Source organism: Dromiciops gliroides, chromosome 2 (genome assembly GCF_019393635.1).
Source record: "Dromiciops gliroides isolate mDroGli1 chromosome 2, mDroGli1.pri, whole genome shotgun sequence".
In the NCBI taxonomy this organism is placed as follows: domain Eukaryota; kingdom Metazoa; phylum Chordata; class Mammalia; order Microbiotheria; family Microbiotheriidae; genus Dromiciops; species Dromiciops gliroides.
In genome coordinates this window covers 232,747,738-232,756,353 of record NC_057862.1, presented here as the reverse complement: position 1 = coordinate 232,756,353, position 8,616 = coordinate 232,747,738, and positions in this window count along the sequence as shown.

The window sequence follows — 8,616 nt, the reverse complement described above, 5'->3', positions numbered from 1 at the left end:
ACGAGCGTAAAACGCACGCACCCTTAACGAAAAGCTTCTTGGGATTTGTAGTGCTCAGTTGAGCGAGGGGAGGGGCGGGGCGGGGCGAAATCGTGGGCGAATAGAGAAAGGGCTGATTTCGTTCTCTTTAGCACTTCAATTGAGCGTACGCTATGATGTCACTCATATCATGTGTCCTTCAAGGTCTGCCCTAAGCAAAATTGTGAACTCCGAATATTTGGTATTGGGTACTTCTTCAAAACTGTTTAGCAGCCCATTTAACTTCTTTCTGTCTCAACTTCCTCATCTGTAAAATGGGGTAGAATAGCACCTACATTTCAGGGTTATTGTGAGGACAATATTTATAAAGTGCTTTACAAACCTTAAAGGGCTATAAAAATGCTAGCTATTATACTTTTTAGAGCCAAAAGAATGTTACCTCTAATAATACAGTCACAAGCACTGCTACAGGACTTGGGGGAAATATTTTGGTACAGGAGCAACTGATGGCTATCCTTCAAAGAATAACAAATACTTCTTTGTATGTTCAGCACCCAGGACAGTACTATATCCATTGTAAGTATACAGGCAGAGTTGCCCTTTCTGGTTCTATTTGAAACATATGGAAACTTCGGGGCCTGCTTCCCTCCATGTAGTAGCCCATTTCTGAGAGGGCTTGGTGTTTCGGTATAATGTAACAAGCTCTGAGTGATCCCATGGTCCTCCCACTGTGACAGTGACATGGGAAGTGGAACACTACTGTTATGGGACTAGGACTATTAAAGTTTAAACTGGCCAGCTAAACTAAAGGACACAGGTCTGGGATAACTCTCTTTGAGAAGTTAAACTAAAGGACAGACACACCTTGAGAAGTAAGAGAGATGAGCCCATTAAGTGTGGCTGCTTCCTGAGTGGCACCAGGGGGGCAGAGATGGCTCCAGAGATGGGAGCAGCTGCCCCTCACCTGACTTTTCCAAGCCCACCCCCAATGAGGGCTCGGGTGATCACTCCATCTACCATTTATAAAAGCTATAGCCTTTCTCCTGTTCCAAGAGATAGGTATCTCAGAGAAGGTCTCTGAACCATCTCCCCATGAGAGAAGTCCAAGAACTTCTCTCTTGATCAACTTTCTCTATCGCCTTAATAAAAGATTATTTTATTCTAATTGGATTTGTGTGCAAGAGGGAATAATTCTTTAAAGAGGAATACCTAAGGACCCCCACTACCAACCGATTTTCTCCATTACCGCTACATTAATTAATAGAAGAGAAACCTTCTGGCTCCACCTTTGCTGACTCTCCAGGTGGTATCATGTAGCTTCAGACTTCCAGAGGTGACTGGGAAAGGGGCTGTCCTTTCTTCAGGCCAGCATCATAACACCTATGCCCAAGGGGCAGCTGGTGCAAAGGGATACAAGTCAGTAAACTGGTGCCTGGGTTTCTGGGTGCCTTTTCCCCTTGTGTATTTCCTAACCTGAGTAGGTGATTCTACAAGAACCTCAAGATGTACTCCAGGCTTGGAGGTGACCTTGGGAGTTTGAGGGATCTGGCAAGAGCATCCACAAGAGTGCTGGTGGCAGCTTTTGAATCAGAGAGGATAGTGTTGTAAAGTTGCTATCTAGCTATACTGTATAAAAATCTAATGAGTGGTCGCCAATAAATTAGAAGCTTTAGCAAGCTTTACGTGGTAGCAAGGGATTGGAAGTTGAGAGGGTGCCCATCAATTGGGGAATGGCTGGACAAGTTGTGGTATATGAATACAATGGAATACTATTGTGCTGTAAGAAATGATGAGCAGGAAGAGTTCAGAGAAACCTGGAGGGTCTTGCGTGAGCTGATGATGAGTGAGATGAGCAGAACCAGAAGAACATTGTACACAGTATCATCAACATTGAGTGTTGACCTACTGTGATGGACTATATTCTTCTCACCAATGCAATGGTACAGAAGAGTTCCAGGGAACTCATGATAGAAGAGGATCTCCAACAACAAGAAAAAAAAAGAAAGAAAGAACTGTGGAGTATAGATGCTGATTGAACCATATTATTTCTTTTGTTCTGGGTGCTGTTGTTTTTTTTTTCTATTTTGAGGTTTTGCATCACTGCTCTGATTCTTTCTCTTGTAACAGGATTAATGCAGAAATAGGATTAATGTTATTATGTGTATATATATATGTGTGTGTGTATATATATATCTATATGTATATGTATAGAGATATATAGATATAACCTATATCAGATTACCTTCTCTCTAGGGGAGGGGGGGAGGGAGGGGAGGGAGGGAGAAAAATCTGAAATTGTAAAGCATGTATAAACAAAAGTTGAGAACTATCTTTACATGTAACGGAAAAAATAAAATACCTCATACATTAAAAAAAAAGCAGCTTTAGCAAGTTTTAGACTTTTAAGCATTTATTAAGGAGCATAAAAATCTAATGATCAGAGAGAAAGGTAAAAATCTAACTATTTCTAAGAGACCCTATCATCTGACCTGCCATGGCAAAGTCAGGAACAAAAAGTACCCAATGCTTCCTTCTTCCTCCCAGAAGCCTCTCCTTGAAAACTGAAACAGCCTGTCCCCAGCACACACACACTCACACACACACACACACACACACACACACACACACACACACACACACACACACACAGCTCCAAGCTAATTGGATGGTAGCTTTGATAGACAGTACCCATTAGCAAATGTCACTTCCTGACACCAAGGAACTGACCTTCCAAGCTACATGGCTTGCCCTCAGATGCCTTCACCTCATGGCAGAGCTTTCCTACAGTAACTCTCCAGCTGGTGGCATCACTCCAATTGTTATAGTGTGATATTTAAAATCTAATGTGTATCCTTACCTCCTCCCCCCCACACAATTTTGAGGGGAAACTGGCTAAGATTTACTGATAAATTCAGCAAGAGTTTAGGCTTTTAAGTATTTATTAAAAAATAAAGACAACACATGGGAGTCCCCATAATGCCAGAAAAGTATATCTACTTTTCTCTCTCTTTCTCTGCCTGCCACCAAACTGAAGTCATGGACAGATGAAAAGGAGCCCAGAGCTAGTGAGCCAACCTCTCTTCCTACTTCCTGTCTCCCTCCCGGAAAGGGGAAGTCCTTCAAGCTGTTTGGTTGAGGGTGGTCTCCTGTTGATGTTGTAGTCCACAGCCTCTGAGAACAACACCCTACTCAGGGCCAGCCAGGTGTGGACTCAATTTAATCATCCTTAAGTAGGTTCTCAGTCTCTTAGTCTCACCCAATTCGATAAATTCCAAATCAATCTTCAGGTGGGGCCCCTGGGCATCTGCCAAATCCCATTATTTTATCACAATAGTCTTGTAGAAGAGTGACCCATCCTTCACAGATGCTACACCCAGATGTGAACTAGATGAGTACATGCATGAGGCTTGAGGGAGAGGAAGTGTCACAGGGAAAAAGGGTTGGTGGTGGGGATCCTTAGGTATTCTTCTTTAAAGAATTACAGAAATCTAATTAGAATAAAATACTCTTTTATTAACGAGCTAGAGAAAGTTGACCAAGAGAGAAGTCATATTGGACTTCTCTCATGGGGAAATGATTCAGAGACCTTCTATGAGATACCTATCTCCTTGAACAGGAGAAAGGCAAAAGCTTTTTATAGAGAACATATGGTGGAGGGACAGATGGGGTGAGCATCTAACTGTGGAAAGTTCCCTTTGGGGGTGGGGGAGGCTGGAATGACGGGAGAGGATCCAGACTTCTGGAGTTATCTGTCTCCTTATAGCCACTCAGAGAGCAGCCACACCTAATGGGCTCATCTCTCTCTTGCTTCTCAAGGTGTGTCTGTCCTTCAGTTTATCTGGCCAGTTTAAACTTTAATTCTAACCCCATAACAGGAAGGAATGCTAGACCATGGAATATGAGGAATTGTGAGTTACCCTTTGCAAATCATGTATATAACTAATGTGCCTCATTATGATTATGGTCTAAGTTTAAGAACACTTTTCCCATAGAAGTTGTATATAATTGGAAGAGTGAGCCCTGGGTTGTTTGGGCATTTTTTGTAACTACTCTTCTTGCTATGGTATTCAAGTAAATGCCTTTGTTAAATGACAATTAATTCTTTCTTTAAAAAAAAAAACAACTTTTGTTTTTTCAATTAACAAGCATGGGAGGGGGGTTGGGGGGGATTGTCTTGCATCATTGTATAGCCAAGAATAGTTAAGTCATTCACAATTCTTCATCAAACAACATAGCTGTCACTGTGCACCAATGTTCTCCTGGTTCTTCTCATTTGACTATACATCAGTTCACGTAAGTCTTTCCAGGCTTTTCTGAAATCATCCTGCTTGCCATTTCATGTAGCACAATAATATTACATTACAATCATCTACCACAGCTTGTTTAGCCATTCCCCAATTAATAGGCATTCCTTTGATTTCCAGTTCTTAGCCACCACAAAAAAGAGCTGTTATAAATTTTTGTACAAATAGGTCTTTTTCTCTTTTTAGGGATGTCTTTCTGTTAGGGGGGATTTACAACCTGGATTGGGGGACTAGTTCACCCAAAGAATTCGAGGATCATCATAAATCTTGTAAAGTAAAAGGATTTATTGGAGAGGAATATATAATGGGGGACAGAATCACTATGGAGACTGTCCTGCTTGAGTAAGAGAAGACTTGGTCTTTTATATGTTTACAAAACAATAACAAAGCAAGAGGAAATTAAAAATTGGGAAGGGCAAGACCATTGGAAGGAAATATTTGAATAATGGGGTATCAGTAGTATATGAAGCATCCAACCATATCTTGTATATCATTCTGCAGATCTTGGTATTGCTTATCAGTGTGAGGGCCAAAATTTGATATACTGAGCGTTATTTGGTTGACTCGCCTTAATATTGGGGTCCTGGAAATATGAGGGACCTTTAAGGTTTAACCCTCCCCTCTGAACAGCCCTTTTTAAGATATTTGTCCCAGGCCAATAAGAAAGGCATCTCTAAGCTTTAGTTCACAAAAGGATCAGATTTTATTACTTGGGAATTAATTAAACAACAAGGTGAAACTAATAAAAAATCAAAGATAAGGAAATAGGAAAATGGAAATACAGATGAACATTATTAACTCTAAACTTAACCTATGCAACCCCAGACTGATTTTCAATCAAGCTAGCTCAAAGGAATTTAGGATTTTCCATCATTAACTCACCCAAGCCTGAACAGCCCGCTAGACTGAGAACCAGCACACCTCAAGGGCCCAAGCAGAAAGAAGGAAGCCAGCTTGAGTACCAGAAGTAGCCCGCCTCCCTTTCAGGATGTTCAGTGTCCTGTCCCCCAAAAGAGGAGGTCTTTCAAAAAGCTGCCTTCCTAATCTCAGGTTGGGCCAGGTGTGGCCCCTCCCAAATGAGTTAGCTAAAAACAGGAATATTAATCTTTTTTTTTTTTTTAGTGATGCAATTGGGGTTAAGTGACTTGCCCAGGGTCACACAGCTAGTAAGTGTTAAGTGTCTGAGGCTGGATTTGAACTCAGGTACTCCTGACTCCAGGGCCGGTGCTCTATCCACTGTGCTACCTAGCTGCCCCAGGAATATTAATCTTTACCCCAAATAATTTTTACCATATCAGTATACCAGGGTCATGCTCAGCCATGCCTTATTCCTGAGTTTGGAGGCAGAGCTTTTTCTCCTTTGGGAAAGTTTAAGGATTCCTTGGGATTTGGGGTCCCTCATTCCACAACATTTGGTATATAAACCTAGAAGTGGTATTGCTGGATCAAACTGTATGCACAGTTTTATAGCCTTTTGGGCATAGTTTCAAATTGTTCTCCAGAATTGTTGGATCTGTTCACAACTCCCCCAGTAGTGGATTTTGGGAATGTTTTTTTTTTCAGGGCGATGAGGGTTAAGTGGCTTGCCCAGGGTCACACAGCTAGTAAGTGTGTCAAGTATCTGAGGCCAGATTTGAACTCAGGTCCTCCTGAATCCAGGGCCAGTGCTTTATCCACTGCACCACCTAGCTGCCCCTTGGGAATGTTTTAATGGAGAATGTCATCTATGTTAAACATTGCAAGTAAAATCACATTAAAACTTAGAAAGAATGGTTTTATATACATAGATATGTATGTATATACACATAATAAGTTATTTTCATATCTGAATGGGTGACTTCTAACTAATATTACTTTTTAAATGTTTCTAAAAGAGGTCACACCACTAAGAAATTCTCCTTGAATCCATTTTAAAACCCATTTTTATTACTTATTAAACATTTATTGCAGTTTCTTTTTGTAATAGTGATACTCAGCTGTGAGAAAATAATTATTAATAATGAATTTCTTGGGGGACCCAGGGATCAGTTTCTCAGTGCTTTCTTCCCCCTCTCCCCAACTTGAAAGTTCAGTTCTTGAGAAACTTCAGCAAATCTTATTTAGGCAAATCAAAAGGAACAAAAGAAATGGATATGGACTCTTTTGTCTAGCTCAGTGAAGGACTGATGGGATCAAACCACAACAAGATAATGAACTTTGCCTTGGTCTTGTGAGAAAATAATAGGGTTTCGGGAATGCCCCAAAGGCCCCCTCAAGGGGATTGATTGGATTGAATTAGCTGATTAACTAACTTAAAGTTAATTCAATTAAAACCATACCTGCCTGGCCCTCAAGAGGGTGTATTCTCAGAGGGTGTAAACTCTGACCTCAACATGAGACCATCCTCAAATCCAGTAAACCAATAGATTTGCATGATGCTAGCCAATTAGCTTGAAGCAGTGTGTAAGGACTGCCTCTCCTCCAGACCCAGAAAAGGCTTTCACATTCAGTTACTCTCAGTTAGACTCTCTTGGAGGTGCTCTTGGTGGCAGAGAACTTGGAGGAAGAAGCAGGCTAGGCTGAGCTCAATTTTCCCTCTATGCTAGAAGGCCAGGTTGAGCTCCATTCTCTCCTCTAGGCTAGACAGGATTTTTCTTAACTTTCAGAGACATGTGTGCTCTCTTTACTGTGGCAAAAATTATTTGTTATAAAGATTAATATTTAAAGTTTTAGTTGAATCATTTGGGAGGGGCCACACCTGGCCTACCCTGAGATTGCACATGCTACTGAGCAGCTTTTGAAGGACCTCCCCTTTTGGGGGAGGAAAAACTGAACTTGACCAGAAGGGAGGGAACTTCTGGAAGGCAGGGCGTGTTCAAGGAGTTTGAGCTCTTTCGGCCTGGGGGGTGATTCTGGAGGGGTCCTGGACCTGGTGGATGCGCGCATTTTGCTCTGTTTCGGGCGACTGCGTTTTTCTAATGAGCAACTGTAAACTGACTGGGGTTGGTGGGTTTAACCCTAAATTCCTTTTAACTAGCTTAACTGGGAACGCTCTGGGATTGTGTAGGCTAAGCTTAGCGTTAAGACTATCTATCTGTATTTTCTACTTCCTTATTTCCTTAATTGGTTTTACCTTTGTGGTTTAAATTCCCAAGTAATAAAACCTGATCCTTTATGAACTAAAGCTCAGAGGCTCCTTTTCTTATTGGCCTGGGAGGAATATATAAAAAGCAAAGTTCAAAGGGGAGATTAAGCCTAAAAGAGTCCCTCATATTTCCAGGACTCCAATATTAAGGTGAGTCACCCTAATAACGCTCCGTATATCAAATTTTTGCCCTCACATTACTAATATTTAATATACCTTAATAAATGGTTAATGCCCCACAACTAGTGTGAAAGCTTCTAATTTATAAGTAACAACAATATTAGAAATGCCAGCTAATTTTCCCTATGCTTGGGACAGAAATAAGGAGACCACATTTAGTTTTTTACTCACTACAGTCTTTTGCCTTCTTCCTGATGTCACCTGTAGAGTTCATTTTATGTTTGTTTTTTTTTTTTTGTGGGGCAATGAGGGTTAAGTGACTTGCCCAGGGTCACACAGCTAGTAAGTGTCAAGGATCTGAGGGCCCGGATTTGAACTCAGGTCCTCCTAAATCCAGGGCCAATGCTTTATCCACTGTACCACCTAGCTGCCCCTGTAGAGTTCATTTTAATGCAGACAACCCTCAAGTCAGGACCAATGGAATTGAATGATCCTAACCAATTAGCTTTGATCAATATATAATGACCCACCTCTATTGAAAGAGGTTAAAATCCTGGCAAGAGGCCAGGAACCTCTCTTGGTTTGGTGAGAACTTGGCTCTCTGGCTTGTAGGTTTTCCCGAACTCTCTTGGATCTCCTTGAGAACACGTGCTATCTCTTTGAGAGATAGCATGGGTCTTCTGGGGCTTTGCTGAAGCTATCTCCATGCTTTTTCTGGCACTTGGCCTGAGACCTGAGAAGTTAGGGAGACTCATGGTCAATCCTTTACTGGTATATTATATATATATATGTATATGTGTGTGTGTGTATACATATACATACATATATACATATGCACATATATACATACACACACACACATACACACACACATATATATATATATATATATATATAAATGGTTTTTTTGTCAGGGCAATGAGGGTTAAGTGACTTGCCCAGGGACACACAGCTAGTAAGTGTCAAGTGTCTGAGGCCATATTTGAACTCCGGTTCTCCTGAATCCAGGGCTGGTGCTTTATCCACTGCGCCACCTAGTTGCCCCCTTGGTATATAATATCAATAAATAAAAATATGCTTAGTCAAAAC